Source organism: Trachymyrmex septentrionalis, unplaced genomic scaffold, assembly GCF_001594115.1.
Source record: "Trachymyrmex septentrionalis isolate Tsep2-gDNA-1 unplaced genomic scaffold, Tsep1.0 scaffold133, whole genome shotgun sequence".
Lineage (NCBI taxonomy): Eukaryota > Metazoa > Arthropoda > Insecta > Hymenoptera > Formicidae > Trachymyrmex > Trachymyrmex septentrionalis.
The window spans coordinates 306022-316032 of NW_017304472.1; positions in this window are offsets into that span (position 1 = coordinate 306022).

A 10011-nucleotide genomic window follows, 5' to 3' on the forward strand; every position below is an offset into this window, starting at 1 on the left:
GAGTGGGAAAGTGAAACTCCAAAATTTTATGACCCTAAGATTTATGGGGAAACGTACGTTTCGGGCGCCGAAATGTCGCGGACGCATCGTCGCCACGGGACCACCCAGAATCTACCCCTGAACGTCGCGTGCCGTTTCTTAAATTTTATAATTACGAATTCGCGAAAATCGTTCGCGACTTGATTGTTAATCTTGGCGTTAATCATTGATTTTTATCTCGGAGCGACATTCATGAGGAGATAACGGATTCTTAGTTTTTAAGATGAAAAATAAAAAGGATAGAATATAAAATTTTAGAGCTTCGAGGAATTCGAGATCTTTATGAAAGAAAAGAGTCGCGTGAGTCCGCCGGACGTAACACTTATATGGACACATTTGTTTTAACAATTTACACATGATTTCTGGTGAGTTTTAATTGCTTGTTAAAATTCCGGTATGTTAATTTGATGTTTATTTTTTCGTAAGAAGTCTTTTTATCTTTTTTATTAACTAGAACTTTTTCCAAGAGATATGAAACACATTTGACTGTTCAATCGTATGTGAATAATGTCGAGTTCTACATCAAGACTCACCCGAACTGTGATTATATTGAATATGCGAACATTTCCGATAATTAATTTTGTACAGCGATTTTTATAATAAGTTAATGTCTGAAGAGGGCTCAATCCGAAACTTATAAATTTATTTGTATTTAAACTGAGTTTTTATTTTATTATATTTTTTAATTTTACTTTTCTCTATTTGTAATTTATTCTTTTTAATTGTGTGACAATTTTAAGAAATGTGTTTGACACTCTTACTTTACCCTTTATTTATTGTTATTTATTTTGTATAAGAAGAGTCCTTCAATCTGTTAAATATAGCAGGTATATATTATAAACATTTCAAGTGTGTGATTTGAAGTTTGATGACTATGTAAATTTAAATCTTCCATGTCATTGTACGATTCATGGTGGTATTGATGGAATATATAGCAAAGCTCATCCACGCATAGACGTTGTGGAACATATATTACTTCAATGTCATAAAATGTAATTATGATATCTATATTAAAGTAAAAAAATTGCCCACATATAAAAGCGAAGAGATTGGGAATAGAATTGGGAATAAGAATTGGGAGAGATAAAACAGGAATAAACATGTTCAACTGTTGCGGCGCGTCATCTCTGGTGTGACAACTCACTCGTTCGAGCGAAAGTATGATTTTTATGATGTATGATAAGGATTTTACGAATTTGTATTGTATGTACTTCTTGTACTTTATTTAAAGGTCTATGTTATATGTATAACACGGAAATATGCAGAGAAAAAAGTTGGTTATTGAAAGGTATAATTAAGAAACGAAGATTTATGTTATACAAAAATGTATTATATATATTGATACAAATTCTTTTTTTCAAAAAAAAAAGAAATACACAGTTCACATAAGAATAAACTAAAAAAAGTTTTTAGTAAAATTAAGCCAAAGATTCTCGCTTCGAGAGAATTATATAAAAAATTTCGTTATATCTTAACGAAATTATTCCAAAAATATTATATTGAAATACATATTAAGAAAAGTTAAGTACATTAATTTGTGTACGTACATTACGCTCTATATCATCGTAATTACCCCGCAACGTTAATTTTATAATTTCCACGTTAATTTGATTAATAAAACTTGCAGGTAATTTCAATTCGATTTCTTGAATTAAATATAAAATACACTTGTTAACATTCGGATAAGGATCGGATAAAGATTCTAATTGTTTTAAACGTGCATCGACGCATTTTACAATGCTTTGCAGTCCGAGGAAGGTAGTTTTCTGCATTATAATTACCGCTATATAGGTTCTCCGTTTCTTCGCCGGTGGAATTTAATCGAGCGCATTCTCTTCTTTTCGAAGATTTCTATTGAAATTTTCTTCTTCCTCTTTATATGCAAGCAATATTGATTTTGCACTGTAAGATGTGATAAAGCTGATGGTGATATTGTTTTATAACAACAAAGTTAGGTTTCACTCTGTTATCGCTGCTTAAATACTCATTCATATCCCATGTGATCTTGAAACTGTTGACTGACTGCCAGCAGTCGGTATCAAAATAAATTCCGTCCGCGTTATGTTCGCTCAATTTTACAAGAGGTTTAAAGATTCCTTCGTTCGTTCTTTGCAATCCTACGTGAATCGTTTTCATATGAGAATTGTTAAGATCATACATTGTTGCTAACAACATATGAAATCGAGCGTTTCTTCTCTCATCGTCGTCGTTACGTAACTTGAAAGAATCGAGGATGAAGTACATTCCCATGTCTAAATTATTAGTATTTTTTGGACTGGCCATTGTTTTTACATCGTAGTAATACCAAATTCAAGTGAATCAAGATGGCAATCACGAGAAGCACAGTACTTGTTTGCTCGCAAAACTGAAGCTGCGGACGACAAGGCTCGAATAAAACGGATTTTCGATAGTACCGTCGACATCGCCTCCCTTTCTGATGCTACGTAATAAAATTATTCTGCGCGCGCAGATGAAAAAAATGAAAAAACATAAACCTTCTATAAATTTTTCTTACAAATTTAAAATAATCTATATCCCATAGGAGGAAACAGGAACGAGATAAAATGAGAACGAACAGAAACAAAACGAAAGATTTTACGATTTCTCTTCTGCTTTTTTTATAACATAATAGGGGAAGGAATTTGACCAGCCAAAAAGAGAATATTTTTTCGCAATAAACCTTAAGTTAAGAAGGAAGGGGGAGGAAGGAGAGGAGAGGAAAGGAAGAAGGAGGGGGGAGGAGAAGAAAGAGGAGGAGGAGGAGGAGAATAATGAGAACATTGGCGATAATATCGATGATGGTGTCGATGATGATGATGATGATAATGATGATGATGCCGATGATAATGCTGCTGATAATGAGGAGCAGGACAACGCAAGCAAATGTTGAGGATAGCTTTGATGACAACGGCGATGATGAAAAGGAGGAACAAATACATGATGACGAAGAAATAACGCAGGATGTATCAGAGGAAGAAGAAAACAGATATTACGGATCTCTTGAAAATAAAGGTAATAATATTTTTACTTTTTATTTTAAATTTATTTATTGCTCGAGATACTTAAGCAGATATTTTTATCAGATATTTCGTACTCCCCCATTCTACCTATGTCGCCGGAATATTGAAATTTACAAAAAGGAGAAACATCCTTCCACGCACGATCATAAACAGCTGTAGGTGAGTTATCTTGCCATGCAGTAATGTTACGACTAGTATAAGTTTCTGACTTAATATATATAACAATGTTATCAGATTAATAAGGTTTTTTTACTTTTTTTACAGTACAAACTGGCCGTGGTGCTAACCATCCTACATTGCGACATGCAAGGAAAGAAAATGTGACTTTGGAAGAAGAAGAAACCTCGCAAAATTTCGAGAACTCCATCGACGATGAACATCAGCAGCACCAGCAACAGCAATAGCAGCAACAATTATAGGCGCATCATCACCATCGTCATGAGGAAAATGATCATCACAGCAGAATTGTCATCATAAATAGGAGGTTAAAGATAACTTTACTTTTATAGAATTAAGGGCGGAAAACTCGCGTCGGTTTAGGAATTTTGCAATATTAGGAAGGGAGGCAACTTTCGCGATACGTCCGCCACCCGAGAGTACTGATATCGTTCGTTGGATAGAAAGCGCGTTCCATGAAATTCGGGCATATACGCTACATTCGTGCGAACCGAATGATTACGTAGGATTATCGTTCGAATCGGCGGATTTAGCGCGTGGTCCCGCAGGTCTATCGTTTCGTCCAGCACGTGACCTAACTCACATATGACAGCTCGTGAGTTCGCTGGCGCAAAGTGCTGGAGGATTCGATATCGTAGAAAATTTTACCATGCGTATTTTTAAAGTCTCAGTACTTTTCGGATGCGGGCGTCAGTCTAATTAATTAACTCGCGAAGATGTAGCCAAACGCTTGATTTTACAAATAAACAATACAGACAATTTGTGTTTTCCCCGTTCACTCATAGTGGCACGCATACATCAAGAGCGTGGGCAACCTCGTACGGGAGAACTGCAAGAAAGATGGGAATCCATACTAGCGTTCTTCGTTACAACGTAAGCTGGTCGAAGAATTAACGAAATCCGCTGATATCACGATTCCCGAGGAAGGTTGTGGAATTCGCGAAATCGAGTCGAGGCGACAATCCGATGTACGACGGCTGCGCGTTACTTTCCTCCTTAGGTCGCGAACCCTCGTGTCGTTGTTTAAATATAATATATTACAATATTGGGTTCGCGACATTATAATCCTATATTAAATTTAAAAGCCGCCGCCGGTTCTCGTCGAGGATATTGCGTAGCGTGGGCTTTCGACAAGTCATCGATGCACAAACAAATACCCACGCTGCTACGTCATCCTGTCTTGCGAGCGCCCCGACGTTGAGCTGATTAAGTGCGATTCGTGTGTTCGCATCTTCTTCGGGCGTCCGTGTTTCGAGCGTCATTGAGCGCAGGGATCATATAATTAATTCTTCGCAAGCGTTTGCGAATCTATTAAAATTTGCAACGGTTGCGGGCGATTAGTTAATTAAAAATCGCGACACGATTGCGACGTAGTTTATTGCAAAACTTGTCGTTCTTTAAATCATTTATGTTACATGCGGTCTCTTTGTCGTAAAGCCTCAGTAGAAAACCCTGGACAGGGTACAAGTACTATGGCATCGCGAGAAGAAAATCCGCAAACAAATACGAATGACGTTGAATACACGGACGAGCGTGTTAAAAGAGATTGCGTCGCATTCGTGTTTTATGATTTCGAAACGCGGCAAGACGAGATGCTTGAAAGAACAGAGAACGTAAGGATCCACGTTTCAACTCTCTGCGTCGCGCAATAAATTTGCGAAGCATGCGCGGAAATAGAGACCATGTCATTGCGATGTCGTTGGAGTGCGCGAATTCATATTTATTATAGTAGAGAGCTGTAAAAGAGTTTGTCAACTTTGCGACGCAAACATCTAAATATTAAAAAAAAATCATTTGTATCGCATTTAATGCTAAAGCAATTGACGCTCAGTTTATTTTAAAGTATCTAGTTGAAAAGTCAGGAATAATGGAAGAACTTCGGATGATTTTGAACGGGACGAAAATTATCGTTATGACGATTAATCGTACAAAATTTATTGATAGTTCAAATTATATACCTGCGAGTTACCCTTTGGGCTGCGGGATTCTCTGGTTTTTTCCTTATTTGTTTAATATACTGCAAAATCAAAATTATATTGGACCAATACCTGACGCTCGATATTATTTGCCCAAACAAATGAAACCCGAGGAACACGAGCGTTTTATGGTTTGGCACGAGGAAATATCGCGTTCGAATTCCGTTTTTGATTTCAAACAAGAAATAGTAAAATATTGTCGGAATGACGTATTGTATAATAGATATCTTTCGACGTGCGTGCATGGCGTTCAGAAAAATCTTTTTAGAACGCGGAGACGTGTGTTCGTCCGTAGAATGCACGAGTATCACTTCCACGCGTATGAAAGTTTTTCGCAAAAACTTTTTACGCGAAAAAGGAATAGGAATCATTCCGCCGGGCGGATATAGATATAAAGACAATCACTCGCACAAAGCACTACAGTGCTTAGGTGTAGATGGACCTCGGACATTCTATCATCCATGCAGAGCGAGGCTGCGAGTATCGTCGAATTGCTGGTACGCCCGTCGAAGGATATTACGAAGTCGGATCAATGAACGAGATGTTATATTACAATTTCACGGTTGTTCTTGATATGGTTGTCCCAATCGTGAAAGAAAACTTACGTCCGGGGCGTCACGCGAAGATACAATCGACGCTCGATACGAACGATTCTTGCAATGACATGGCGTCTTCGACAACGTGGATATAGAGTGATGGAGAAATGAGAGTGTGAATTTGCATGAGAAAAACGCGAGAATCGCGAGATGCACGATTTTCTCGAAAACCATCCGATGCTACTTGTAATCCTTCTCTCGATCCTCGCGAGACATTCTTTGGTGGCCGTACGGAAAATACCGTAACCCGAAACAAAGTTACGGGTACGGAGAAAATATGTATTCTCTGTATCAGTGTGTATTAAAAACAAGTACTTTTCCGTTAGATCAACTTACGATTTATATCGGAAAACAATGTTCGGAATTAATTGGCGTAGCTTCGAATTTTAATTTTGATTCTGTCGAGGGTACCATTCGGTGCACAGTACTTCCTCCATGCGATCTCTTTTACCTTATGCTCCCGTACCGCGTACAAGGCAAATTGTTGTTCGGGCTGTGTCGTAGTTGCTGCGAAACGTTCCCAAGTGTACTCACGATTTCCCCGCCGATTGTGAATTCGTAGATGCGTGGGTATCCTGCGAATTGCGCAAAGCCTTCGAGAAAGGTTATCTCGTGACGAGTGTGAGCGAAATATGGCAATTTAGAGTCATACGGTTCCATCCTCGTTCGAGGCAGAGTGGTTTGCCGAACATATCAACAGTTTTTTGAAATTACAGCAGGAAGCTAGCGGATGGCCGAGCGAATGCTTGGATAACGAGAATAAGAAACAGTATCTTCGGGAATATGAAAAAACCGAAGATATTGTTCTCGATAGAAATAATATTCCGAAATCCAGGTTTCGGTCGCGAAGCTCTGCTTGAATTCTTTGTAGAGTAAATTCGGCCAACGAACCAATTTGCCTAATACAGAGATCGTAAAAAAATACGAACGTTGGTTGCTCACGAGTTAAGAGCATGAAATAACCAATATATTACCTGTCAACGACGAGGTAATATATGTTTCGTGGCGACTAGAAGTACGCGAAGAGACAGTCGCGCCTTCTCTGTATCCAACTCTGTAATCGCGGCATGGATAACGTGCGACTGATATTATATAATATTTAGAGAAATTAAGTAATCGCGTTTTATATTACATCTCGTGATACAGACTCGTGTATTTACGTAAACAGAGGCGAACCGAGTGAGTACGAGCCGCGTACGGGAAATTTTCTGGGCGATATGACAAATGAATTCGAGAGCTACGGACGGGGCAGTTTTATCGAGTCATTCGTGTCCGGGGACCCGAAATTCTACGCGTACGTCGTTCGTACATCGGAAGATCGCCGACACGAGATCTGTAAAGTTAAAGGAATAACATTAAGTTATAAGAATTCTCGAATTATAAATTTTAATAGCATTAGGAAATTAATAATAGATGAAATCGTAACGCGAAATCAAGCATGCGCACCGGTATTGGTAAAACGCAAATTTATTAATAATCGCTATTCCCTTCCGTATGGCTTCAGAAGAAAATAACGATTTCTTCTTTTTTTTCTTTCTCTCACTTATATTTTAAGCTCGCGAATTTTCCGCCTATTGTATAGTATTTGTATAGTATTTAAGTATTATGTAAGAAAAGACATGAATTTAAATTTTTTATAAATAATAAAATTTCTTTTTTGCAAAAAAACATTTTTATTAAAATTTTATTGAATAATTTAATGTAAAAATGTAAAAATATAAAAATATAAATATTTAATTGTAATATAAAGATGTAAATATTGTTTCTGAATAATTGAATTTTATAAGAGTTAGCAAAAATATAAGCAACATAAAAAATTTAATATTATATATATGTTTCTTTTTCTCCTTTTTTCTTTTTTTGAACAAAAAATATTTTGTGCTTGAAGGAAACAAGAAGAGGTGATTTATTACATAATTTTAACTAACCTTTCCGATTTCTACGAAAACTTTCCCTCGCTGCGACATCACGGTAATGGCATCAATAAGCTTATCGACAGCGATGCCACGTGCTCACTTAATGATAGAAATATACGCTGATACCTCTTTGACGCAAGCTTATGAAGATAAGCTTATGCGCATCTCGGCAAGATAATCAACTTTTCGTCAGCCGCGGTGCTCTTCGCTGACAAGCTTACGCGGAGGTACGCTGGCACGAGCGCTCGCCCGCCGCGTGGAGAAGGCTCTGCCGTCGCGATCAGCTTATTCTCTCCGCCCTCCTAAAATTATTTTTTCACGTGTTCTAGAAATCAAGTGACGTTTTTTCTTTTTGCTTTTGAAGTCGTGCATGAGATCGATCGTTCATTTTGTAAAATGGACATGCGTTGGAAACATCCTTGGATGTCGATCGTATGCGGACCGATCAGTTGCTGGAAAACGATCTTTGTAAAGGTTTTTCTTCGGCATTTATCTCTTACATATATCCGACGTGCGTTTCGAGAGAATTTTGTTTTATTACGTGGAATGGCAAGAAGCCTATCGTTGAGAACAGTACGATACACATGTAAAAGAATTCGAAGAACAGCGTTGGGGATGCAGCAATACTAAAACGACGAAGAAGAAGAATATAATTGAATTTCGCAAGAGATTACCTCGTCCGGAAGATTACTCGAACGATCTGCTTTCTCCGAAATTACTGATAATCGACCATCTTATGAGAGAATCGTCGTCGTGCGATGCGATTGTGGATCTTTTTACCAAAGGCAGTCATCACAAGAATCTCAGTGTTATTCTTATCTCGCAGAATCTATTCTATCAGGGGAGTGGGCAGCGTGATATATCACTTAACGCGAATTACATCGTTGTTTTCAAAAATTTAGGTGATCGCGCTCAAATTATAGAAGAGGCATACTACGACGCCACATCGAGGTCTCGGGTATTTGTTGCTCAATCTGAAACAATCAATTCCGGACGAGTATGAACTTCGAACGTGTATTTTTCTCGAAGATACGATTCATTATGTCTACGTGCCGAATAGATCACTTTCCAACGAATTCGTATAAAAGTTGAGTACGGGTAATTGGGCGTGTCAGTCATAGATTTTTCTCGCGATGAAGATGGGTGATGAGAAATCGCACAAAGCGACGAAAATCGCCACACATTCGCTGACGAAAAACTAATTCATTGTATCTGTGAATATGTTTTTAATACACTCAAAGGTAACGTCTCGCTCGAACAGAGTGAAAAAAACCGATTAACCAAATACAAAAAGGCTCTGCGTCGCGTCGTTGCAAAACGTGGTAATTGGAGGGATAAAAGAAAACTATTGGTGTAGCGAAACGGATTCTTATCTTATCGGACCTATATTATCGACTTTATTATCACTAATTATCAAAGGAACGAAATAGTAGGGATAAAACATTATGGAGAGGGCTAAAAAAATGGTTTTATTTTAATTTTGACGGAAAATCTGGAGAGAATGCAGCATCAGCTATGTTAGAATCCGACATCATTCGTTGAAGGAGAGTTAAAAGAAATAACTGCAAAATTCGGATAACTTGAGCACTAATAACGCAAACCCCGGGAACTCAACTAACACGACCCAATGCGGAGATGAGTCGTATTCTTAATTCCGGTTGGCCTCGTGACGAAAGCGAGAGGTGGAAAATGTATAAAGAGGCATTATGGCGATACCTACGATTTATCTAAGAAACGCGAAGGTAAAAAAACATACCTAATGAAAACGAAAATGTAGAAGACAACGCTACACGAGATGCCTCTGCTGATAACGAGACTACGAACGATGGCGTTTTTCACGATCTCACGCAAACATCCGATATACCACGACCATCATATTTCATTAATAACACAGATATTATTGCAAAAAAATTCGAAATTTCGAGCATAATCATACGATGAAAAGCATCGAGGAAATACTGAAAAGCGTACCGAAATCGTAAGCATGCACACTTACTAATAAAACATTTGCTTCGAAAAGCTGTGCCCGATAGAATTAGTTGGGACAAGCATAGAATCATGACTATAAGATGGTAACGTCATGAAAGATTCGAATATCACTGATTTAATAAACGATGCAATACGCGAGAGAAAAACTGTGAAAGCAGTGGGTAGAAATCAATTTGCACAATTACTCCGTGTGTTGAACATCCTCCTGCACTGGTGAGAAATAAAAGATTATTGTCCACGCACGGTGTTACTGTAAATAGCGTAAAACTTCGACCTCGAGTTCCACGCCTTTTATATC